Consider the following 10,669-nt stretch of genomic DNA (forward strand, 5'->3'; position numbering starts at 1 on the left):
CTGCCCCTCTCTTCTTGATACACAGTGCCCTCGGCAGTTCTATTGAGCATTAACTCAATACAAGCAATCCTTGTCAGCTTGCCCCTCACAAAACAAAACACAATTTAAAATTTATAAAAAGAAAGGCCATGTGACTCACTTCCCTGGAGTCACAGTCCTACAAGCCCTAGGGAGCGCACGATGATTTGCACACGCAGAGGCACCGTGAGTCAGAGCAGACTTGATGGCAACTGGGCATTTGGGGAGTGGGGAGGGGTGGGGTCCGGAGTGACCCAGTTAATTCCCTCAGCTGCTAACTTGAATGTTGAAGGTTTGAATCTACCCAGAGGCACCCTGTCAGGAAAGGGTGGTGATCTACTTCTGAAAGATCAAACTCAAGTTTAAGGAAGAGGCATTTATCTGAATAAACCCACTTCCCTGGAGTGGATTCTGACTCACACCCTCTCTTTTAATTAAAAAATCATTTTACTCGGGCTCATACAAGTCTTATCACAATCCATACATCCATCCATTGTGTCAAGCACATTTGTACATTTGTTGCCATCATTATTCTCAAAACATTTGCTTTCTACTTGAGCCCTTGATATCAGCTCCTCATTTTTTGCCCTCCTTCCTCCACTCTTCCTCCCTCATGAACCCTTGATAATTTAGATTTTTTTTTCATGTCTTACACTAGCCAATGTCTCCCTTCACCCACTTTTCTGTTGTCTGTCCCCCAAGGAGGGGGCTGTATGTAGATCCTTGTGATCGGTTCTCCCTTTCTCCCTCGCCTTCCCCTTCCCCTCCTGGTATCACTACTCTCATTATTGATTCTGAAGGGTTTATCTGACCTGGATTCCCTGTGTTTCCAGCTCATATGTACCAGTAACATCCTCTAGTCTAACCGAATTTGTAAGGTAGAATTGGGATCATGATAGGGGGTAGGAGGTGGGGAGGAAGCATTAAAGAACTAGAGGAAAGTTATATGTTTCATCTTGCTACACTGCACCCTGACTGGCTCATCTCCTCCCCAAGACCCTTCTGAAAGGGGATCTCCAGTGGCCTACAGCTGGGCTTTGTGTCTCCACTGCTCACTCCCCCTCATTAACAATAATATGATTTTTTGTTCTTTGATGCCTGATACCTGATCCCTTTGACACCTCATGTTCACACAGGCTGGTGTGCTTCTTCCATGACTCACAGCCTCTCTGAACAGGGTTTCTGAGACTGAAAATCTTCATGGGAATGGACAGTCTCATTTTTGACCACAGTCACCCTTCTTACCACAGGATGATGGGCTTGAACCACTGACCTTGCAATGAGCAGCCCAATGTGTCACCCGCAGCCCCACCGGGTCTTCTTAACTTCATAAAAGACACTTGGATTCTCGTGCCTGCAACTTCATGCCATCTGTTGGGCTGAAGTCTGTTTTAGATAAAATATAAAATCAAAATCTGGGCTCAGAGAAATATGTAGGTAAATAAGGAAAACATATTTTTATATCCCTTTCAGATAATTTGAGGTACTTTTCTTTAATACTATATCAAAATTCAAAAAGTAGTAGTCTGTTCAAGATTTGTTGTGAAGTCTGAAATCATACAAATGGACTTAGCATACTCTCCCACTCTGAAATGCATTCACCTAGCCTATCCTTTGAGTGATCTTGAAGCTGTGCATAATTTTCTATCGAGCATGATTCACAGCACTCCTATCATCACCAATCTCCACAGGACACATCTTCCAGCTTCAAGAAATGGTCCAGCTGATGATGGTACTTGTACAGTTTTCAGCTTTTCTATAAAATCTTGAATTTTCCCATCGACAGCAAATTGATAAGATATCAAATATTAGTCATTCTTTCAAAGAAAATAGGAAAAGCAACTGATTCTGGGCACAATTCAAATAACCGTACAAGTTAGGTTTCTCTCTAAAAATCTTATTTCAATACACAGCAAGCATTTTCTGTCTACTTCCTATTTTATCACACAAAATATTGAGAATTCAGAGTGAATAGAAATTAGTCACTGGGACTGTTCACCAAGGACATTCCAAAACGAGGCTGGCTTGCTGTTGCTGTTGCTGTCTTTTTATTGCACTTTGTACGACTGGAGCTAAGGTAGAAATGGCATCATAGCCACAGTGGTCATTTCTACTCTGTGGGGAGTACAAGAAAGTCTTCCTACCATCAGACCAACCTGGAACTGTGCACCTCCTGAGAAGATCTCAGGGACAGCCACGGGCCCACAGAACACACTTTGGGACTAAGAATACACCAGAAATAAACAACCCTCATAAGTGATAAAGCCCGGCACTACCTCATCTCCATCCTGGCTGGAAAATTCAATCTGTTGAATGTGTTTGTGTTCCACTGTGCATATTCTCAACAACAATTTAATTTAATTGTATTAAATTTAAAATTTTAATACAATTTTTAAAAGAAATAAAGAGAATGCGTATTTCAATAGAATTTGGAACCTTAAATTTATTTATCAAGAAAGAAGAAGAAAAAGAAGATAGCATCTCACAGCACCTCAATTTTTTTATCATATCTTATGTTTACTATATGACACTCAAATACAATGAGAAGACAAGACATAGCTGGAAACTAAGAGAAAAGAATAGAAAACCAATAGACGTACTGAAATCTCAAATAGCAGACTTAGCAACCATGAGCTGAAGATAACTACACTTAATATATTCCATGAACTAAAAGACAAGTCAGAGACATTCAGCAGGTAACTGGAAATTCTGGAGCTGACAATAATCTTACTGAAATGAAGAGATCCAGCTTGGAATAACAGCAAATTAGACTCACTGAAGAGGGAATGAATGAACTAGAAGACAGACTTAAAAATGCAAAGCAAAGTGTGGAGTTGTAAAAAGGGACAAGCGTAGGAAAGAAGCTAAGGCGAGAGACCTGAGGGATGGGATTCCACAAGAGGGAGAAAGGGGTAAAAGGGTGTTTCAATAGTTTGATGCTGAGAATGTCTCAAAAGTGATGAATAACATTGATCTCCAGATGCAGAGAGCACTTCCGATCCCAAACAGTAAATATACGAAGAAAATCACACCGAGCGCATCATAGTAAAACTCCTGGGAACCTCGCAAGCAGCCAGAGAAGAAAGAGACACTTATGACCTTTGAACGAGAAACTCAGTCATGAAACATGAGAAATGATGGAAGCCAGAATACAGCAGAATATCTTGAAATAATTCAAAGAAAATAACTACCAGCATGAAATTTTGTACACAACAAAAATAATATTCAAAAAGAAGACGAGAGACGGGCATGCTTGGGGCAAGAGGTGAGAGGGGCTGTAAGAGAATTTATTAGCCACATTCATGGATGATTGAACATATTCGGGTGTCCTTAGGGCAGCAAAAAAAAAATTGATGCTGAATGGAAATGCAAAAATGCAAGGAGGAATAAAAACCAATGGAGAGCTACATCTTTGGCAGCCATCATCCAGTTGACCGTGACTACAGGTTAAAAAGGGACTGGGAGTAAAGAATAGAAAAAGAAATGGAGCCACCGTATTTGTAAAAGAAAGCCAACTTTAAGGCAAGCAATGTGAAACATGCAGGAGGTATTTTAGAAGGACAGAGGGTGCAAAGCCCACTGCCTTGAGTCTGATCGCAACTCAGAGCAAGCTTGCAGGACAGAGATCTGCTCCACCGTGCTCCAAGTCTGTGGATTGCTGTGAATGCAGACTGTTTCCTCCTACTAGAGAGAAGATGGTGGATTTGAACCACTGACCTTGTAGTTAGCATCCTAATGCTTAGTCCCCTGTTCCACCAGAGTTTCTTTAAAAGATTCAGTCCATTGGGGAAATCTTACATTTGTATTTACATAATAACATAGAATTTGAAATATAGAAAAAAATTACAGGACCCAAATTCTGCCATGGCTGTGGAAGACTTTATTATAACGCTTTATATTTACTGTTAACTTTTACAAACAGACAAAAGAAAACTACCAAAGATTTGAGCACTCTGGCTAAAAATGAAACCAAACCCTTTATTAAAATAAAATCTTAGGATGAGAGAATAGAGATAATGAGGGAACAGTAAAATGCAAAGAGATAATTGCTAGGATTTTCCTAAATTAATGAATGACATTAATTCTCATATTCAGAAAAAACAATAACTAAGAAAGAATAAAATTGCCAAGGAGGATATAAAAAGGAAATTCATACTGAAGAATATGATAATGAATGTAAAAAGCACTAAAGGTAGAAAGTAGCTAAGAAAACAAAGAAGAATCCCTATTTATTAATAAAAGTTTGGGTGGAATCTATCACCTCAGTAGTACAAGTGAGCATCAAAAGACCATGGAAAATATCATCACTGTGAAGTTCTCTTGAAGGAGAAAGAAGAAAGGTACAACTGTTTACATAAAGAAAAACTGAGCCAAGTACTTTAAAAAGCCAGAAATGTATTTCAAAAGAATGGTCTGAGTTATAAGAAGCTATGGTTAACCAAAAATAATGACTATTATGCAGGAAAAATTGAACACGCATTCTAGTATAAAAGAATAATAATAATTTAATGAAACGAACCTAAAAGGGTAACAGAACACTAGACAGCAAATGTAACAGCAAATAAATTGGAAACTTGATTATTAGAAATAAGGCTTTCAAATATGCTCATATTTTAATTTTGCATGAGCAGTATGAAAATATTAATGTTATGCTGTAAGTTAAGAATGCAAATAAAGAGTTGTATGAGCCCCTAATAAAATGATTTTTTTAAAAAGATTTACAGTTGGGCTCAAGTAGAAAGAAAATGTTTTGAGAATGATGATGGCAACAAATGTACAAATGTGCTTGACACAATGGATGGATATATGGATTGCGATAAGAGTTGTACGAGCCCTCAATAAAATGATTTTTAAAATAAAAATGCAAATAAAAATTTGAAGGACAACTATAAGATGATTTGAAAGCAAATTTATTGTCAACACAGAAGACAAAAAGCAAGGTGAGAAATATCTAGAAATATATCTAATGAAAGAGATACTTAAAATTAAAATTTTTAAATTTTAAATTAAAATCATTAAGAAAATCATTAAGAATTAAAATCATTAAGAAAAAGTAATAACCTAAATAAAGGGAAAAATAAACTGGGTTCACGGACTTGATTCAATGCTTTAAAAGCTGTCAGCTTTGCTCAAAGGGTTCTGTAAAATCAATGCCTTCACAATCAAAGCCCCACTTGTGCATATAATGGCTCAGGAAGAAGAATAGCTGGGACAATCTTAAGGGAAAAGGCATAAAATCGGAGGATCACTTTTGCTGACTGTGGGGAGAAGTCAGACACTTGCTGCCAGACTGCTGTCTCACCCCACAGCAGGGCTGGGCCTGCTCCCTGCTGCTGGGGACAATGGCCTACTTCTCTCTGAAGCTTTGGGACCATTAGCTTGGTTCCTCTAGGTGGGGTTTGCACCCTACTGATAATGTTCCTATGGAGACCCAGAGACCACCCCCTAGACCATCCTCTCATTGCTGTGTAACCTATAGTGCAGCTCCTTCTTGTGATGTATGTCTTTACCTGTAATTAGTGGGCTGGCTTGCCCCCAAAAGGTATATAGGTGTGAGTCAGCAATATAGATCTCTCTCTCTGACTCTGAGCTCCTTGCTGCTCACTCCCTGGTCACTCCCCTCTCCCTTGTTCCCTTCCTCTCCTTCCCTTCCCCCTCTCTCCACGTGGACCACCATGCTGGGCTGAGGTGAGCAATGTTGCTATGTATCATGCCTGACTGTATTATTGTATTATCTCTCATGCTCTCGATGACTTTAATATAATACTTATATATCTCAACCGTACAATTGTGCATTACTGAACCCAGAAGTAGTATTACTGAACCAGTGAGTTCTAGTACCAGGTGGGGCTGGCACCTCACCCCCCAGAGACAATTTTATTTAATACTACAGCTGACTATCAATTTTTACTTTAAGCCACTGATTTGTGGTATTAGTACAAAGATAAGCAAATAGACCAAAAAGGAAGACTGAACAAAACAAAATTAGGAGTCGAGACACAGAGTCAAATAAATACACACTTAGAATGAACACACTTATTTAGTTAGCATGAGTACACTTTTATGAATCAATGGAAGAATGAATAGCAATTAAACATTGAAGGAAGAACTGGAAAACTCAGAGGTTATAAGAAGACACTATGGAGAGAAAAAGAGGTTGGAAATGGAAAAGAGAGGCTAAGGGCCATACGTGAACTTACAAACACACTTATTGCAACAAGCACCAAGGGTAAGCCAATGTGACAAAGGGCATAAAGTAGGGGGATCACTTTTGCTGAAAGCTGAGCATAAAATAAGAAGGAAATATTTGAGCCTGGAACAAATTCATCTTGGGTCAAGAGGGAGTTCACCTTACCCAGTATCATATTACACCACGGTTGAATCCAGCATCGTCAAGTTCACAATCATCTCTGTCTGATAGTCAAGCTGTTTGAGTCCCTGACCTGTGGCTAGAGGGGATCTGCCAGAGGTGGAATCTGACTAGCTGCTCCCCAAATGGATGTGGGGTTCCCACTACCTCCATAGCCTTCTACAAACTGGGTGTCCACAATTTAAACTCTGATACTTTTCCCTTCATCATATTTGGATTTTGTTCTTCGGATCACAGAGGCTGGTGTGCTCCTTAGATGTGGACTTGGTTGGTGCCTCACTTAGAAGGCTGTTTGTGTGAATACAGACACTATTCCGATTGGTAGCAAGCACCATCTGCTTTCCTCACCACACTATTCTGTAGCAGTCTTTATCTTCATTGATAATTTCATGAAAATGAGTATTGAACAGGGCCATGCTATAAGAACTAGCTGTTCTTGGATTGGGGCTAGAATTATGTGGGAGTCCCAAATCCATCAGCTTGTCCACAGGTTATGAACCACTCTGGTTTACTTTGGTGGCCATCTGATAACAAAAACTAAAACCAACAACAAAACACAAAAACAAGACAAACAAAAAAGAAAAGCATTGTCAATCATCCCCCTGAGTATTAATAACATTAATAATTTATAAAATGTCATAGAATTTTAGCTACTGTTGATATGATGAGTTTATGCGAGTATAGTCCACTGCGAGCTCCAATCATGAGTTGTTGCTTTGTATAGATGATTTCTGAATGGATTGAGCACTGTTTACATTGAGCATGGGGACTGGTGCTGGGGGAAAGTTTCCTGCATCATTTCTTACAAGGGTAGATCCTTGCCTCTTAGATTAAAATTTGCTATACTAATGTGAGGGAAGCATTGAGGTACTAAATATATGGTGGTTCTGGGCCCCTGTACATTGGACACCCATTAAACGAGGGGTGCCATCCAAGGTCCACCCAGCACCATTTTCACAGTCTTGGGGTGGCCATCCTTTGCTTCCTCTCCCATTAGAGTATTTAAGTCGTAAATCCAAGGGCACAGATAGTTTTGAGGTAGGCCCCAGTTCGTTCAGCTGATCTTCTACTTAGAGTCCTTCTGGTGTGGCCCTTGGGGGATGCTATGTTGCCTGTAAGGCATACGGTCATGATAGTGCTTAGTTGATGGTGTGGTTCACCGAGAGTCGAGTAGAAACATATTCATAATGTCAACCAGAAACATAAGATTGGGTCTATTTCTACCCTTAGGTACTACAATTATGGTTTAGCATCCCTTCATGATACCCACCAACAGAAGTATAAGTGCCTCCTCTGAAATATAGATGCTCTTCTCCTCTGACCTCAGCTCGATTTTCCAGCGAAGTTCTCTCACTCATGTGGAGGGCCTGTTGGATTGTCATGACCTTGTCTCAAGGTTGTAGAGCATCAAGTGGATGGTCTTCTCCTTTATCCCCCCCTTCTCAAAGGAGTGACCCCAGCCAATGTGCTATCCTCTTCCAAGGTGGTTCTGATGGACACAGTTTCTTGCCGCTGTGAACTCTGCTGCTATAAACATGGAAGCGCATACATTCACTCGTGTTGTGTCTCTTATTTCTGCAGGGTATACGCCTCCTAGTGGTGTTGCTAGATCATCTGGGATTTCAATTCCCAGTTCCTTAAAGTATTGCCATTTCGTTTTCCATAGTGGTTGTATGTATTTACAAGTCCACCAACAGTGTATGTGAGTTCCAATCTTTCCATATCTTCTCCAGCATTTGTTGCTTTCTGGGTTTTTTTGTTTGTTTGTTTTAAATTGGGCTAGCATTGTGGGCGTAAAGTGGTATCTCATTATGGTTTTAATTTGCATTTCCTTGATGGCTAGCGATTGTGAGTATTTTTTCATGTTTGTTAGCCTTTTGTACTTCATTTTTTGTGAACTGTCTGTTCATGTCTTTTTCTCACTTAATTGTATCGTTTGTTAATTTCCTTAGTGAGCTGTTGGAAAGTTCTGTATATTTTGGTCATAAGACTCTTATCCAATGTGTTTGGTAAAAAATTTTCTCCCAGTGTGTAGACTCTCATTTTACTCTCCCGATGAAGTCTTTTGATGTGCTTAAGTGATGTAATTTCAGCATGTCCCAGTCGTTTATCTTTTTTTATTATTATTAATAAATCATTTTAGTGGGGGCTCTTAGAGCTCGTATAACAATCCATATATCAATTGTATCAAAAACATTCGTACATATGTTGTCATCACCATTTTCAAATCATTTTCTTTTTGCTTGAGTCCTAGGTATTAGCTTCTCTTTTTTTCCCCTCCCTCCCCCACCTTCCCACCCTTATGGGCCCCTAATAAATTAAAAATTATTGTTTTCATATCTTACACCATCTGCTGTCTCCCTTTGCCCATGTTTCTGTTGTTTTCCCCTCTTGGGGGGGGGGGGCAGTATTCCTCAATCATTGTAGACAGTACCCCATATTTCCCCTTCTCCCCTCACCTTCCCCCTACCCTCATGATATTGCTACTCCCGTTACTGATACTAAGGGGGTTATATGTCCTGGATTCTGTGTGTCAAGAGCGCTTATCTGGACCAGTATACATGCTCTGGTCTAGCTTGATTTGTAAGGTAGAACTGGGATCTGACAGTGGGGAGGGGGAAGCATTAAAAAACTACAGGAATGTTGTGTGTTCCATCAGTGCTATGCTGCAACCTGGCTGACTCGTTCCTTCCTTGTGACCTTTTTGTTCGGGGATGTCCAATTGTCTGCAAATGGACTTTGGGTCTCCACTCCGACCATCAATATATTTGCTTGTTTTGGGTCTTCTGATGCCTGATACCTGATCCTGTCATCATCACATAATTACACAGGTTAGTGTGCTTCTCCCATGTGGACTTGTTGCTTCTCTGCTAGATGGCCACTTGTTTAACTGCAAGCCTTTAAGTCCCCAGACACTCTATCTTTTGATAGCTGGGCACCATCAGCTTTCTTCACCACATTTGCTTATGCACCCATTTTGCCAGTCATCTATCTTGTCTTCCACTGTGCGTACTGCTTTTATTATACTTGGTAGTCTGTGTACGCCCTGCAAAAGGTCCCTTAAATTTTCTCCAGTTTTCTTATTGATAATCTTGATAGCTCTGGAGTTTATGCTTAGGTGTTTAATCCATCCACAGTTTGTTTTATGCATAGGAAGAGAGATGGGTCTTGTTTCACTCTTCTGTATATGGAAATCTAGTTCATCCAATAGGCCACCTTGGTCCCATTGGATATTTCTAGGTCCTTTGTTGCAGATGAGTCGCGTGTAGGCTGATGTATTTATGTCTGGCTTTCTGTTCTGACCCATTGGTCAATGTACCTCTGTTCTACCAGGCCCAGGCTGTTTGGACTACTGTGGCTCTGCAGTAGGTTTCAGGTCAGGGAGTGCCAGGCCTCCTAGTTGGTTCTTCTTTTTAAGAAGGTCTTTGCTTCTCCTGGGTCTTTTTCCTACCCAAATGAAATTGGTAATTTGTTTTCCCATTTCTTTAAAGAATGTATTTGGGAAGTTTGCTTTTTTATAAAGTAAGTTTCTAATATAAACATCTGAAGATCTAAATATCCACATAACTAGAACTTTAGATTAATCCATACTTTTTTATACTTTGGCTAAAAATCAAATTATAGGAAATGTTTAATACAATTTTGTCTTTAACCCATAGATATTTAGAAATGTGACTTTAAATTTCCAAATTAAAGAAAAGGTATTTTTGGTATATTTTTGTTAGTGGTATCTTACAAAAATGGATTGACCAAAGGGGTTTTGTTCTCATTCTCCTTCTGGAAACACATTATTACAGCATATGCCCTGACTGCGTTTAATTTTAGCTCTGCTGTTATTTAAATTTTTTTTAACTTACTTACTTTATTTAACTATAGTGGTTCTCTTTTGACTGAGCTTTCAGAAACAATCATTCATTTTTTGTTTGTGAATAAATCCTTTTATTGGGGGCTCATTCCTTTTTTGTTTGTTAATAAATCCTTTTATTGGGGGCTCTTACAATCCATACATCCATTGTTTCAAGCATATTTGTACGTATGTTCCCAGCATCCTTTTTTTTAAAAAATGTTTTATTAGGGGCTCATACAACTCTTATCACAATCCATACACACATCAATTGTGTTAAGCGCATTTGTACACTCATTGCACTCATCATTCTCAAAACATTTTCTCTCCACTTAAACCCCCAGCATTAGGTCCTCATTTTTCCCCTCCCTCCCCGCTCCCCCCTCCCTCATGAGCCCTTGATGGTTTATAAATTGTTATTTTGTCATATCTTGCCC

The sequence above is a fragment of the Echinops telfairi genome, unplaced genomic scaffold, assembly GCF_000313985.2.
Source record: "Echinops telfairi isolate 266 unplaced genomic scaffold, ASM31398v2 ScPeMD7_7467;HRSCAF=8505_1, whole genome shotgun sequence".
Lineage (NCBI taxonomy): Eukaryota > Metazoa > Chordata > Mammalia > Afrosoricida > Tenrecidae > Echinops > Echinops telfairi.